The following is a 17,363-nucleotide window of genomic DNA, read 5'->3' as shown; positions in this document are numbered from 1 at the left end:
TAATTATCCTCACACAAAGAATTCAACTAATTTTTCAATTCATTCACTCCCCTTAAGTGGATTTTCCGAAGACAAAAGAACACGTGTTTCTTTCCCTTGAAATAAGATTCCAAATACAAATGTTCATACCTCTAACATCTTCAGTTTTTGAGATGTATGTATCCTCGTAAAAGAAATTAATCTCTGTTTCCATCCCTCCCTACCAAGTTGATCTCCCCCAAATGCGCGTAAACAGAAAAGAAAGAAAATAACTACAACTTGGCTGTGAGAAGAGAATTTTTCATGTCACACACTACTTCAGCCTCGTTCTCATCTCTTTGACAATCGAGACAAGTCATTCTTTCGCTTGGATTTTTTAAAATTCCAAGTAATTTTTTGAGAACATGTTTTACGTCGCACCGACACAGACAGGTCTTATGGCGACGATAGGGTAGGGAAGGGCTAGGAGTGGAAAGGAATCGGCTGTGGCCTCAATTAAGGTACAGCCCCATAATTTCCCTGGTGTGAAAATGGGAAACCACGGAAAACCATCTTCAGGGCTGCCGACAGAGTGGTTCGAACCCACTCCCTCCCGGATGCAAGCTCATAGCTGCGCGCCCCTAACCGTACGGCCAACTCGTCCGGTAATTCAAAGTCTCTAATGGGATGTCCATTTCCTGCTTCCGTTCAAGGCCATCTATCCTTTCATTTACTTATTAGATATTTAATTGTTTTCTGATTTGTTCGTTTGTATTCAAGGACATTTTCGTGACTTGGATGAGGCTTCGCCCTTCCTCTGTGTTCAGTTTCATTGCCTATTGGGAAGACGTTTTGAAGGATTTTGTGCTCCTACAAGATCCCCCTGTGAGTTGGGGGGGTAGAATAACACCCACGGCATCCCTTGCCTGTCGCCAGAGGCGACTAAGAGGGGCCCCAGGGGCTCTGAACTTTGGAGCGTGGGTTAGTGACGACGGGGTCCTTAGCTGAGTCCTGGCATTGCTTCCACTTGCTTGCGCCAGGCTCCTCACTTTCACCTATCCTGTCTGACCTCCATTGGTCAACACTTGTTCTTTTACGACCCCGACGCTATTAGGTGGTCCTTGTCATTCTTTGGCCGATATCTTCATATTTCCAAGTATCGGATCCCTCCAATTTTCTCTTTCTGATTACAGGATGGTTGCCTAGTTTCATCATCATCATCATCTGTTTACCCTCCAGGTTCGGTTTTTCCCTCGGACTTAGCGAGGGATCCCATCTCTACCGCCTCAAGGGCAGTGTCCTAGAGCTTCAGACTCTTGGTCGGGGGATACAACTGGGGAGTATGACCAGTACCTCGCCCAGGCGGCCTCACTTGCTATGCTGAACAGGGGCCTTGTGGAGGGATGGGAAGATTGGAAGGGATAGGCAAGGAAGAGGGAAGGAAGCGGCCGTGGCCTTAAGTTAGGTACCATCCCGGCATTCGCCTGGAGGAGAAGTGGGAAACCACGGAAAACCACTTCCAGGATGGCTGAGGTGGGAATCGAACCCACCTCTACTCAGTTGACCTCCCGAGGCTGAGTGGACCCCGTTCCAGCCCTCGTACCACTTTTCAAGTGTCGTGGCAGAGCCGGGAATCGAACCCGGGCCTCCGGGGGTGGCAGCTAATCACGCTAACCACTACACCACAGAGGCGGACTGCCTAGTTTACTTCCTTTTTTAAATGTTTTATATTATTGTATATTTTTTATTTTTTATTTTTTCTCTTAAAACAATAATCCCCACCACCACACCACTACTGCCGCCATAAGAGATAACTACGAGCAAAAGTAGGAGGATTAACTATCGCATCCGTCCAGGAATCAAATCGTTGATGCTCTGAACCGAAGGCCACGATGCTGTCTTTTTCTCTTGACAGTTCATTGTTCTAACCCACTGGGGTCAGCCATTACTAATCTCACTGATCTAATTAATTTGACATTCCGTGAAAGTAATAAATATAATTGTAGATTTGAATAACCAGGGGAAACTAGTCCTTGAGGTGTCAGTCAGTGAAGAAAACCCAATAAATTATTGTTTAAACACTCTTCAAATCGCAACATCAGAAATAAAATGAAACTCAGTGACAGCGCATTCATCATTAGAACTGGATTTAATCTCTCATACTGCTCGAACAAGGTAATGTTTAAAACAAACCTGTTTCTCTGTGTAACGAGCTAGAATGCGCTGATTGCAGTGGCGTAACTTGGTGGACGGTCCCGTGTGTCAGTGGCGTGGCAAGGAGAGCAATGTGGTGCTCTTATTAGTAGCCATCGGGCTTATATGCTGTATAAATCACCAATATAGGCATGGAACTATGCTGTAAAAAGTGGTGAAATATGCATTAAGGTTGTTTTTATTGTTGTTGAGTCATTAGTCCATAGACTGGTTTGATGCAGCCCTCCATTCCACCCTATCCTGTGCTAACCTTTTCATTTCTACATAACGGCTGCATCATTCATCTGTCTGTTCTAATCTCCATGTCATATTCATACCTTGGTCTACCTCTACGTTCTTACCCTCTAAACTTCCCTCAGAAACCAACTGCACAAGTCCTAGGTGTCTTAAGATGCGTCCAATCATTCTATCTCTTCTTCTCATCAAATTTAGCCACAACTATCTCTTCTCACCAATTCGATTCAGTATCGCCCCATCCGTGATTCGATCTCCCATCTCACCTTCAGCATTCTCTGTAACACCATATTTCAGAAGCTTCTATTCTCTTTTTTCTGAGCTAGTTACCGTCAGTGTTTTTCACCTCTGTACAATGCCACGCTCCAGACGAAGGCTCCAAAAATATCTTCCTATACCTACGGTATATCAATGTTCGAAGTGAGCAAATTTCTTTTCTTAAGAGAGGCCTTCCCTGCTTGTGCTATCCTGCATTTTATGTCTTCTCTACTTCTGCCATAGTTAGTTATTTTACTACCCAAGTAACAATATTCATCTATTTCCTTTATGACTCAATTTCCTAATATAATATTTCCTGCATCACCTGACGTCGTTCGACTGCACTCCATTACTTTTGTTTTGGACTTATTTATTTTTGTCTTGTACTCATTACCCAAGATTCCGTCTATACCATTCAACAATTTCTACAGATCTTCTGCAGTCTCAGATAAAATAACAATATCACCTACAACTGGAGAAAACTAGCAAAAAAGACTGCAATTTTACTTGACAAAAGAGTGACTGAATGGGTGGCTCTGTTTCTAGAAAATAGAAGTCAGAGAATTAGAGTAGGCGAAGCTTTATCTGACCCTGTAATAATTAAGAGGGGAATTCCTCAAGACAGTATTTTTGGGCCTTTATATTTTCTTATATATATATATATCAATGATATGTGTAAAGAAGTGTAATCAGAGATAAGGCATTTTGCAGATGATGTTATTCTGTACAGGGTAATAAATAAGTTACAAGATTGTGAGCAACTGCAAAATGACCTCGATATTGTTGTGAGATGGATAGCAGGCAATAGTACGATGATAAACGGGGTTAAAAGTCAGGTTGTGGGTTTCACAAATAGGAAAAGTCCTCTCAGGTTTAATTACTGCGTTGATGGGGTGAAAGTTGCCTTTGGGGATCATTGTAAGTACATAGGTGTTAATATAAGGAATGATCTTCATTGGGGTAATCACATAAATGGGATTGTAAATAAAGGATACAGATCTCTGCACATGGTTATGAGGGTATTTAGGGGTTGTAGTAAGGATGTAAAGGAGAGGGAATATAAGTCTCTGGTAAGACCCCAACTAGAGTATGGTTCCAGTGTGTGGGACCCTCAACAGGATTACTTGATTCAAGAACTGGAAAAAATCCAAAGTAAAGCAGCTCGATTTGTTCTGGGTGATTTCGGACAAAAGAGCAACGTTACAAAAATGTTGCAAAGTTTGGGCTGGGAAGAACTTGGAGAAAGGAGACGAGCTGCTCGACTAAGTGGTATGTTCCGAGCTGTCAGCGGAGAGATGGCGTGGAATAACATTAGTAGACGAATAAGGTAGAGTCATGTCTTCAAAAGTGGGAAAGATCACAATATAAAGTTGGAATTCAAGTGGAAAAATTGGGGCAAATATTCGATTATAGGAAGGAGAGTTAGGGATTGGAAAAACTTATCAAGGGAGATGTTCAATAAATTTCCAATTTTTTTGGAATCATTTAAGAAAAAGCTAGGAAAACAACAGATAGGGAATCTTCCACCTGGGCGAATGCCCTAAATGCAGGTCAGTACTGATTACTTGATTTTCATTGATTGACAAGTCTCAGGGTTTTAATTTACTCCCCTTGATTCCCTTTCCAAATTCCTCTTTGATTTCCTTTACTATCTGTTCTATATAAATATATAATGATGCACTCATTTTCACGCTACTAAACACTTGTATTAAATGCAATAATGTAATATAGCTTTACTAGATACACGCAATTCGCTCACACAAACGCATAAAATCATGATCATGAATAAACAACTAAATGAAAAACAGAAAATCACACTAGTTACAACTGCGGCTGTTCCAAACAATCCCAGCATAGCTTGTGAGACGTATCAATCCATCAATGTTCGCTGTTAAAACAATATCCACACTTCTCCTAGAAAAGATACGCTGTGTTAATTAATACACATGATAAGTCAATTAGTAAGGTTTTAAGAAAACCGTGTAAAAAAACCACAGATGTGAAGAAACACACCTAAATAAACATTACTCTTTCATTTTACACTGCAAACCCTACTTTTTCTCTCCGTAATTTGCTTTGCAATACAATAGGTACAACAGTCTTCTCCGAGTTTTCTGGTTTTAATCGGTGGCGTTTGTCTGTTAAAACTAGTTTGAATGCAGAGAGTGATCTCTCTACACCTACGGATGTGACACAAAAGTACTTGAATTCGAGAGCGAGTGTAGGTGTTATACAATATGGTAGATCCACACTATTAGTACCAACCGAATATTTGTTTATAGCTATTATTACGATATAGTCCGCATCACGATATTTTGTTTGCAGACGCAGTCCGAGGTTTCTTGGGATACCTTCCATAATATACAATGAATCACCAAGACACAGAAATTAACATTGACCCACTGGCAACCAGATGGACCACATTCAGACGAAAAATCAATTCACGTAAGCTCACATCCAAGAAAACAGCCAACAACTTGAAACTCAAAAATACTTGGACACAAGGGAAATGACAAGCCCTTAGTGAAGGATGAGGAAGTTTTGGGAAGATAAGAAGAACGAGAAGTCCAGTGCTAAATAATGGTCCACCGAGCTCGATAGCTGCAGTCGCTTAAGTGCGGCCAGTATCCAGTAATCGGGAGATAGTGGGTTCGAACCTCACTGTCGGCAGCCCTGAAGATGGTTTTCCGTTGTTTCCCATTTTCACACCAGGCAAATGCTCGGACTGTACCTAAATTAAGGCCACGGCCGTTTCCTTCCCATTCCTAGGCCTTTCCTATCCTATCGTCGCCATAAGACCTGTCTGTGTCGGTGCGACGTAAAGCAAATAGCAAAAAGGGGGGGGGGGTTCTATGTGCTCCTTAGAGGACAAAACGTATCTCTCTCTCTCTCTCTCTCTCTCTCTCACACACACACACACACATACACACACACACACGGACCTCCAATAGGCCACTCTGGAGGCCACAAGAAGCCACATAATTATAATTTCAGTTATTACACAAGTCTCTCCCTACGCACAAGAACATAAAAACCCTCGTCCGTAATTATTTTGTAAGCAACATCACGTTTATCACAGTTTCTCCGTAGTCTATTTAAATGTGGATCAGATAATTGTCGCATACAATATAAATTGACCGTAGTGTGGTAGTCTGTGCACGATCTTCTGCTGCATAACAATGTTTAGCAAGATATTTCGATATTGGTTCGAAAATAAACAAAAACACGTATCTTCCCTACTACTCTTCACCAGACGCAACCAATAAATACTCATCGTTAGTAATTGTTACGTCTGTTCTTCACAGCGAAGAAGGACTCCCTTTACATTAGATGCCCTAATATCACAGAGTCGGAAGAAAACTAAACTAAAATATCTAGAGCTCATAAAATTCATCAACAATTATTATGACCATTGTATGTTGTGATATGTACCTACCGAGTAAAACAGCTTGCCTGAATACTGGTGGGAAGTAGCTGGGGAGTTAGATAACTTTCTTTTTTAGCATACTGATACTTTTGATACTTAATACTGTTGTTATCTTATTATACTTATTTAAAATGATTATATTATTGGTGTAAAACGACCCTCCATAGGCTGTATTTAATAAATAAATAAATAAATAAATAAATAAACAAATAAATAAATAAATAAATAGCATGCCTCTGACACATAAAATTTCTGATAACTTCTGGTACGTAACGCACTACTTCATCAAAGTATTCCAACTATTCGATCCCTACTCTGAGGCGCTGATAGGAATGAGCAGTGTGCACACTTAGCGGAATACGGCAGATGAGTGTTCATGACTGTCTACGGTTTGGTAATTCGAGCTCTGGAACTTGACACTCTTAGAACGGTATCGTATTATTGTTCGCTAAAAGTGAGAAATTGAGCAGTTTTCATATGATCGAGCATTTCAAATTATATCATTGCTTTTAACCGCGAAATTCCACTCGGTTAATATTGTATTCTGACAAGAACATTGACGTCATTGTAATGAGGTCAGTTTAATATTTGTCGGTGTATGTTACAACATCAGGGGAAAATGGATGGGTGAATTTTAATGAAACTTGTTGTTACAGGTCGAATAGGATCTTAGCTACAAGTTGTCCAAAACTTTCACCAGGAAGGGATGCTTCACAAGCGGCTAGAGAATAAGGGATCAATCACTACTGATCTTCATTTAGGGCAGTCGCTCAGATGGCAGAATCCCTTATCTGTGATTTTCCTAACCTTTCCTTAAATGAATGCAAGGAAACTGGAAATTTATTGAACATCTCCCTTGGTAAATTATTCCAATCCCTAACTCCCCTTCCCATAAATGAATATTTGCCCCAATTTGTCCTCTTGAATTCCAACTTTATCTTCATATTTTGATCTTTCCTACTTTTAAAAACACCACTCAAACGTATTCGTCTACTAATGTCATTCCACGTCATCTCTCCACTGACAGCTCGGAGCATACCGCTTAGTCGAGCCGCTCGTCTCCTTTCTTCCAAGTCTTCCCAACTCAAACTTTGGAACATTTTCGTAACGCTACTCTTTCGTCGGAAATCATCCAGAACAAATCGAGCTCCTTTTATTCGGATTTTTTTTCACTTCTTGAATCAAGTAATCCTGGCGGGGGTCCCTTACACTGCTCTAGTTAGGGTCTTACCAGAGACGTATATGCCCTCTCCTTTACATCTCTACTACTGTACATCCCCTAAATAAGAAATAAGAACAAAATAAAGATAACACTCGATGTTTCTCTTTTAAGGCTAGTTTTACGCTAAAATACCTCATGGCGAATGTTTGAACTGTACGCCTTTTTACGGTACACTGAAAAAGAAGGCAAATATCAGTAGCAGCCATGTGAAAGTCCAAGAAATGGTAAGTAGCCCTGTAATGAGAGTCGCTATGGAGATCGTTTCGGCAATGTTTTAAACGGTATGTACAGTACACCTGTCAGTTCCTTAAAATATTAACCCGATACGTGACTTTCTTTTATACCGGAAGGAAGAGATCAAAGAGATCCCCTCTGGGTGGGTGCGCCAGAATATTATCCACGGTACCCCCTGCCTGTCGTAAGAGGCGACTAAAAAACTTTGGAGCGTTGGTTGGCGACCACGGGGCCCTTAGCTGAGTCCTGGGATTGCTTCCACTTACTTGTGCCTGGCTCTTCACTTTCATCATTCCTATCCGACCTTCCTTGGTTAACTCTTGTTCTTTTCCGACCCCGACGGTATTACGCACGGAGACCTAGGGAGCCTTTCATTTTCACGCCCTCTGTCTTCCTTTGGCCGATTCCTTCATTTTTCGACGATTCTGGTCCCTTCCTTTTTTTCTCTCTGATTAGTGTTATATAGAGGATGGTTGCCTAGTTGTACTTCCTCTTAAAAAAATAATCACCACTGTTGTATACAAGGAACTTGGTATGCATTGACACAACATAAACTTTATTGTTTCAATGATTTGATACAATATATAGAAAAAATAAAACTGAATTCTTCTTGAAACTTGTTTGAATGCACGCAGTTTATGTTGAAATTAAATCTTAAATTGAATGTCTGTTGCACATGTACATTTATACAATACGAGAGTTCTATATACACTTAGTTCTATCTTGAGGAGATGGTCTGTTTCACTAATAAATTGTCCTGATAGTCGAAAACTATCTTCTGTGAAATTACAAGCGTAACTTGTAGAGAGATTGACAGAATGCTGGTACTAGGTTTATACTTGCAAGGAACTTGCATTAATTTATTCAAATAGCAGAATGCTAAGGTGGACGTCGGAGCACTGGTGAAGACTAAAGGGAGTAGCAGAATGCTATACTCGGGGCTCGACGTGGCTACGGGGATCAGGATAATGAGGCAATGTTCAGAGGTGAAACCTCACGGCCAGTAATTTGTCCACCTGTTCAAAACACGTTTTTAAGAGGAATGCCTCCGTGTCTGACTTGCGGTGTGGTCTGGTCGTCGAACATTGGGGTAGTCCTGGAGAGGCTCGGAACGAAGCTCCTTATATATCGCTGGCTGACGTCATCGGTGAGCGTTTGCCAGGCGCAGTGAAGACACCTCGTAGCTGCTATAAACTTCGGTACTGCGGCGGGTTGCGGAGCTTGTAGGCGCAGAGCTTGCGATACGGAGGACACACACAACAACCACCTCACCACTAGATCAAAGAGAAGTATCAAGAACAGCAATAATGAAAAATATGTGAAACTTCAAAGGGCCCCAGAGTGCAAGGAAGCGAATACGTCACGCCAAGCTGCTGGGCCTCAGAATCTGGGGAACAACAATGTAATCATACACATGCCAAGTGATAGTCCAGTGAACGACGCGTTCTGCAACAATAAATACTGGAATCCCTACATATCTCAGGCTTAGTGTGCTACGCTTTGGGCGAATCTATGCTCTGTTATATGGAGAATATAATAAATGAATGAGAGTCTTATACGACTAATGTATTTCTAGAACAATCATGGGAGGAATTCGGAGGTACATTTGAGCAACATGCATACAGACGAGGCCATGACAATTCCATCCATAGAAACAAGCATCGAAAGAGTTTTCATCATTAAAGTACATATGAATGGGTGCTCGCAAAAATGGGCTAACCAACATTTTGTCAGAACAGAGATAAATCAACTTTTGCAAATGTCAAAGAACAAAAATTATACCATAAAATTAATATTTGTTTCATTATTTTATCTTGATGCAGAACCTTTAAATTACCAATACCATATATTGGAAGTGGATTAAAAATGAAAAGTGCTTGGAAAAATAGGAATATAAAAATTGGAAGAAAATTGACTTCTGCGTTGATCTAGCTATAGTTAATAGTTTACCTTAGATTCGTAACCAAACTTTATTTTATGATTATACAATACAAAAAAGGTGTTTTATACAGTAAACTAGACATAAAGATTCCGCCCCCCGTGTTGTAGGGGTAGCGTGCCTGCCCCTCGCCCGGAGGCCCTTGGTTCGATTTCCGGCCAGGTCAGGGATTTTTCTCTCGACCTGAGGGCTGATTCGAGGTCCACTCAGCCTACGTGATTACAATTGAGGAGCTATCTGACAGTGAGATGGCGGCCCCGGTCTAGAAAACCCAGAATAACGGCCGAGAAGATGCGTCGTGCTGACCACACGATCCCTCGTAATCTGCAGGCTTTCGGGCTGAGTAGCGGTGTCTGGGCAGGCCAGAGCCCTTCCAAGGGCATAAGTGCCGTGGGTTTTTTAGACATAAAAATGCTTCAGACTTATTTTGAAATATGACATAACTTTCCCTCATGGGACAATCATCAGTCACATGGGTCATATTCTAATGCATTGGAAAATGATTCCTCAGTCAGCTCTTGGCCATTGCCAGATGTCAGTTCTCTGTAATACTGGTGATATATTGCAGGGACATATTCAAGTAGCTCAAGCAAGTCCTTAAGCTTTGCTAGCTTTATTGGCCTTGTAACACTATTTTGGTGACAGCTGAACACTAGCAAGTGATGGCCGACCACCATTACTGTTCCTTTTGTGAAAGTCAACACAATCAGTCGGTAGGTGCAGTGTGGGTTGTTGTCCCATAAGCTCTCTACTCTGACCGGCCAACCGAGCAGAGGAGAGGTGGTCACGGCTCTACCGTGGCTCTACGCCTCTGCATTTGGGAGACGGCTCTGGGGCACAGTGCTGCACTTCTCGCCTGGCCTCGCCCGTCGGCTGTCCCGAGAATGGTTTTCCGTGGTTTTCCATTCTCCTGCACTAAGGCGAATGCCGGGACAGTTCGTAGTGTAAACCACGACCGCCCACCCCCTCACCTTCTCCGCACATCTCCTTCACCGTTACAAATCTCCTGGCCTGAGAGACGGCGTCACCGTCTAAGAGGCCCGCCTCCCACTTCAGGGGGGGAATGAAAACGTTTCGTAGTAGTAGTAGTAGTAGTAACACAATCATATTCCTCAACAATACTATATAAATACTTTAAAAATAGTTAAATGGTACATCTTCCATAAATAATATGCCTGAAACTTTGCTAATTAGTACTCTTTGCTTATTTACAGATACCATTCTCTTGGTTAATTTTTCTAGCAAAGGTTGAGTACTCACAAAATTATCACTTGCCATTTTTACTACTTGAAATGGCTTTCTTACTCTAGCTCTTTTTACTAAATCCTTCCATTCATCTGGCACAAAAAACAAGAAACACCCACAGCCTCTAGTATACATGGGGATGAGGTTTGCTAACCTGCATATACAGCAACGCCATCTTTACGGCCTCCTCCGTAAACGTCTGTTAGCCCGATTTTGCAATAACAAAATTGGCCTAAATAAAATGGCATAAAATTCAAAGCGTTGTATCTCATCACTAGACCTGGGGTTTTAGGCTCAAAAACATTAGTTTTAGGCGCCTTAAATAGGCTTTAAAAAAAAGTAAATAGGCTTTTAAAAGAGAAAATAGGCACTTAAAATATGTTTTTAAAATGTGTGGATAGGCAGGAAATGGACTTTAAAATATTACAATATACACTTAAACTGTAACGTGATACTTTTTTACATTAACAAACGTGGTATCCCTATTCTTAACCGAAATAACTGCAAAATTAAGACAGAATAAAACAGACATTTATCGAAAACAATATAAAAAGTCATGTGTCAAAAAGAGTTATGGATTATATGATATGTCATTAACAGTACTGATCTAAAACCTTAATACAAAATTCACTGTACACAATTACAGCACTGTAGGCATCCAATAACGGTGTAAACGCGAATGGAGTATGTGTTTATTATTTTTGAGGAACATTCCTACAGTACTTTCATTCGTACTTTTGCTTTACAGTACATAACAATAATCTTCTCCAAATTTTCCACAGTCAGGTTGTGTCTTTTGTCTGTTAACATCATTTTGAAAGCAGAAGAAGAGCGCTCCACACTCACAGATGTTAGAGGGGCATAGGAACATTTTCCTACATTTTTCAATGGAATTTCACTTGGTAAGTCTACCTTTTCCATATCCATTACCTGATGTACCCTTTTCAGCACTGAATAACCTGGGTTCTTCTGCAGTACATTAGACCACTTGTCTCTTATTTTATCCCCTACCTTGTCCCTAGCACTTTGTATGTTATTCTCAGCTTCCTCGATTAGCCTACAGAACATTGCTGTTTGAGACTGTTTCTTTTTTTCCTCCGTATTTGTAATGGAAGAAATGAAAAAAATGCCTGAATATACGCATGTCTCTCTGAACACTGGAACAATCATTTAACAGCTCTTTGACAGACGACACACATGCAGAGTTGTCCGTTAAAGGCAAATTGTCTATCACAGTCATGATTTCCTCAAGATGTTCTGCATAATACAAGGCAGCTTCCATCCAGGAACCCCAACGGGTGATGATTGGCTGTGGTGGAAGGGTATAGAGGGGAGTTTCTCTCGAAAGATGGCTATTCTTGATGGAGCCTTACAGAACACTTTCTTCATTGTTGAAATGAAAGTATTTACTGCAGGAAACTCGGCCCTAACTGTTTCTGCGAGTCTATGCAAGACATGCGCCATGCAAGTAACATGAATTAAAGAAGGATAGAAAGTTTTGAGGAGAGGTGCAGTGGCAATCATGTAGGAAGCACCATCGGGGACAAGGAGAAGGACTTTAGAATCATCGACACTCCCAGGATACAACAGTTGCAACCCCTTGTTGATGAAGTATGCAATGCTTTGACTATTGACTTTCTCAAGCTGTTTAGAGCAAAGAAGGTGAGCGGTAGATGCCTGATTGGGTTCCAGTTTTCCTACTATAAGGTTAGCAATGTACCTGCCCACAGAGTCGGTGGTTTCGTCCACACACAACCATATGCAAGACTCAACAATATCCTCACTGATTGACAAAATGACCTCATTGTAACAAATATCTAAGTAGTTTTTCATTCATGTAGATGCTGATGGGATGTGCTGCTTGGTGTATTTCTGTAAAAAAAAAAAAAAATCTCTGAAAACCAGATTATGCACAGTATTCCAGGGGATATTTGCTGCAACTAGGGCTCTACACATATCAGCATAGAAACCATTATGGGTTGTAGGAGATATAGTGTGTGAACAGAGTCTGTCTAATGTTACTTTTCATGGCTGCTTTCGCTTTGTGACTGGCAGTATCTGCATGCTGCTGAAGGTGGCATTTTTTCTCATGTGAAATCTAAAACACAATAAAGTGATGTCAATTAGAGACTAAGATGAGGAATAGAAAAGGTGAGGTATTGGATAAAATTTGTAATTTTGAACTATTTAAATTAAACCATTATTACTCTAAAGTTAATTAAGAACAAGAACACTACGGTCCCCGAAGGGCCTTGGCTTTCAATAACGGTTGCTGCCCAACTCATGGCCTGCAGATATTGGGTGGCATGTGGTCAGCACGATACATCCCTCAACCGTATTGCCTTGCCTCCGTGACCCCTGCCCACTGTAGCTTCTCAATTGTCCTCACGATGCTGGGTCAACACCGTTCCAGACCTCATAGATTTCTAAATTACTGCCGGTACTGGAAATCGAACCCAGGTCGCCTGGACTAGGTCTCTACAATTAATTTGAGGAGCCAATATCAAAACCTTCGTTTTAGATTAATATGAAATTTCAGATATATGCACACACCTGTTTATTGCAGTACTGGCAGAAAATAATCTTCCCATCAAAAGTCATCCGTGGAAATTGTACAAGCCATTGTTGTATAAGCGCACTCTTAGATGATTTCGTTTTAGGCATGATGAACTATATTTACTTAAAAAGGTGTTCTTTCACTGGCGACTTGACACAGTATGTCCCTTCTTACTACCTGCTCATTGTTCTTCCTAGATAATCCTCCCCCTCACCCCGTCACTCGACACAGTACGTCCTTTACTACCTGCTCGTTGTTCTTCTGAGCTAATCCTCCACCTCCAAACTTCACTCAGTATTCCTTTGGTGACAGTTGTCTGGGAAGAGCACATTTCTGTGAAAAACCCACACTCTGTTGTTCTGCTCGTTCCAGGGATGTCCATTGTGTGATTGTAAAAATTACATAAGTTGAATTTTAAATGTAGAAAATAGGCAATTTTAGGCACTAAAATAGTAAAATAGGCTCTAAAGGTCCAAATAGGCATTTTAGGGCACTATAAAACTATATTAATGTAAGGGATTTGTCATGAAACGTCAACATATTTTTCAAAAATCATGTTATTTCGTAAGGAACGAAATAGGCATTTGTCTTAAAATTCCAGGTCTACTTATCACACAGGATTGCCTCACGTTAGCCCAATTCACAGAAGATACTTTGAACCTTCCGCAATTATTGCAGCACATAACTCATTTTTTTCCAAATTTGTTGGTTAGCCCGTTTTTTGCGAGTACCCATTCACATTTTTATCCTCATCGTTGCAACTAACGCAGTGATATAATAGAAGATATCTTGATGATAAGCGTTGTTGTCTGGTTATCATCACTCAAGAATACATGCACAAGACATTCAGCCTTGCCGTCCGGATGTGGTTGTGAAGGCACACGAAAAAAAAAAAATGAAATCGGAGGCACCAGGCCTTTCCAGTAATAATTAAACATTTACTTTCCTTATTTAAAATTCATGATTTTTTTTTTTGAATCGGCACGGTACGGCTAGGATTGCTAGTGTGACTTATGATCGTGAACGTTCTTTCTGGATTCTCTCTCCTCGTAATTTATATCCTAATGTATGAATTCAATCACCGATAAAGTATTTATTTGCGTTTATATTCCTCCGCAATCTATACAATTAAACCTTTACATGATATCGGTGCTGGACGCATTTTACCCGTAATAATAACAGTTTTCACAATACGGTTATATGGTAGAGTAATTTTGTAATACTGGTATTCCACCCAAAATCTAAATTATTTCGGTATTCGATCCACAAAGTCCATCTGTATCCCCGGAAAATATTCGAACTGAGACAACATATATAGTTTATTTCGTTTTCTCAATGGAGCTGGGTGTGGAGCAAGGAATTGAGAAGAGCTGGTGACAGATGTGGAGAGTATTAAGTATCACGTTTTGGATTTAATCTCTATATACCGAGCTCGATAGCTGCAGTCGCTTAAGTGCGGCCAGTATCCAGTATTCGGGAGATAGTAGGTTCGAACCCCACTGTCGGCAGCCCTGAAGATGGTTTTCCGTGGTTTCCCATTTTCACACCAGGCAAAGGCCACGGTCGCTTCCTTCGCACTCCTAGCCATTCCCTGTCCCATCGTCGCCATAAGACGTATCTGTGTCGGTGCGACGTAAAGCAAATAGAAAAAAAAATCTCTATATATGAAAACGGCTTCACCAACAGGTCTTCTGATGTAATATAAAATCCACACCCTATTTCCAGTCATTCGACCGGGTCAGGAATGGAATGAATGAAGCCCCTATCTAGCGGCGAGGATTGAAATTGTGCCAGCTGCCGAAGCCTGTCGCACTCCTCTGGGACAATGATTAATGAATGACAGATGAAATGAAATGATATTGGAGAGTGTTACTGGAATGAAATATGACAGGGAAAACCGGAATATATGGAGAAAAACCTGGCGCCTCCGCTTTGTCCAGCACAAATTTCACATTGAGTGACCGGGTTTTCAACCACGGAATCCAGCGGTGAGAGACTGGCGCGCTGCCGCCTGAGCCAAGGAGGCTTGATGTTAGACACAAGAATAAACTGAAGATCCGTACCCAATATAACGACAGTGTTGAGAACTTTCCTCACAGCGCCATGCTTAGTAGCCTCAAATAAAAAGAGTTTCAGCAAGCCAAAAATAATTTAAAATAATAACAAATAATAAATATATAAATAATAATAATATATAAATAATAATAAATAATAAATAAATCATTTAAAAAATTGATTGATTTTGTTTTTAATGTTGTCATTTAATCTTCTTATGCTTTTAAGGATACTTTCTCTCAAAGCATTGATACTTTGTCAATATATGAATTTTTCATCTAAACAGTATTATGTGGTTGAAGATGTTAATAATATACGAAACATGTTCCACTTTTAACCAATAAGTTGCCTTAAGCAACTAATGTATCAACAAGGTGACAAAAATGTTGCAAAGTTTGGGCTGGGAAGACTTGGGATAAAGGAGACGAACTGCTCGACTAAGTGGTATGTTCCGAGCTGTCAGCGGAGAGATGGCGTAGAATGACATCGGTAGACGAATAAGTTTGAGTGGCGTCTTTAAAAGTAGGAAAGATCACAATATGAAGATAAAGTTGGAATTCAAGAGGACAAATTGGGGGCAAATATTCATTTATAGGAAGGGGAGTCAGGGATTGGAATAACTTACCAAGGGAGATATTCAATAAGTTTCCAATTTCTTTGAAATCATTTAAGAAAAGGCTAGGAAAACAACAGATAGGGAATCTGCCACCTGTGTGACTGCCCTAAATGCAGATCAGTATTGATTGATTGATGGAAAAAATACTTCAGAAACTTAACAAGGCAATTACGACTAACCAGCATAACCACAGAGCAAAAGTTAGCTTTAAAACTATCTTTTGAGGATATTTTAAAAATGTTTACTGCCAGAAAAGTCCGTAAAGTTAAGTTTTAGTTGGAGATTTCTGTATTTTAATTCTTCTTACATTCTGTACCTTAGTAAAATTCTGAAGTTAATAACTTTGGTAAAATATGTTATTCCCAATATTGGTGCTATTTATCGTAACTAAATATTCTATTCTAAAGCAACCGTCTGTTGATTAAGCTCGCACATCGTGACATCATTTGATAAACCTTTTCCTTTGCAGCGATTATGATGCTAGTGAAATAATATACCAAACATTCTATTCTCAGATAATTTGTCACCGAGCTCGATAGCCGCAGTCGCTTAAGTGCGACCAATATCCAGTATTTGGGAGATAGTGGGTTCGAACCCCATTGTCGGCAGCCATGAAGATGGTTTTCCGTGATTTCCCATTTTAACACCAGGCAAAAAGCTATGCCTGTACCTTAAATAAGGCCACGGCCACTTCCTTCTCATTCCTACACCTTTCCTATCCCACCGTCGCCATAAGACTTATCTGTGTCAGTTTTAAAACAAACAAAAGAAGATCATTTGTCAAGGAAGTATCTGGGATTTTATCTTGTACTAAAAATTAAATGTTGACAATTCGAAATCAAGTATTTACCATCAAAATTTTCTTTTAAATGGCGGTAGGCTGTCACTGTTGTAACGACCGCAGAGTTTTGAAGGTATCGTAGACTTACTTATTAGAAAATCTCTCTCAATACAGCGCCATCTTATAACAGAGTATGCGTGTGACGTCACATATTTAGCACAAATTGTGCCTTATTTTGAAGCACTGTCTCATGAAAACTACGTTCCAGATTTGAAGCACTGTTTCATGAAAACTACGTTCCAGATTTGAAGCACTGTTTCATGAGAACTACGTTCCAGATTTGAAGCACTGTTTCATGAGAACTACGTTCCAGATTTGAAGCACTGTTTCATGAGAGCTACGTTCCAGATTTGAAGCACTGTTTCATGAAAACTACGTTCCAGATTTGAAGCACTGTTTCATGAAAACTACGTTCCAGATTTGAAGCACTGTTTCATGAAAACTACGTTCCAGATTTGAAGCACCGTTTCATGAAAACTACGTTCCAGATGTTTTTCCTATCAACTGAGACATCTACATATATAAAATAGGACTTTTGTCTGTACATTGCTCAGAATGGTATT

Source organism: Anabrus simplex, chromosome 1 (assembly GCF_040414725.1).
Source record: "Anabrus simplex isolate iqAnaSimp1 chromosome 1, ASM4041472v1, whole genome shotgun sequence".
NCBI classification, from domain to species: domain Eukaryota; kingdom Metazoa; phylum Arthropoda; class Insecta; order Orthoptera; family Tettigoniidae; genus Anabrus; species Anabrus simplex.
This window is presented reverse-complemented; position numbering follows the sequence as displayed.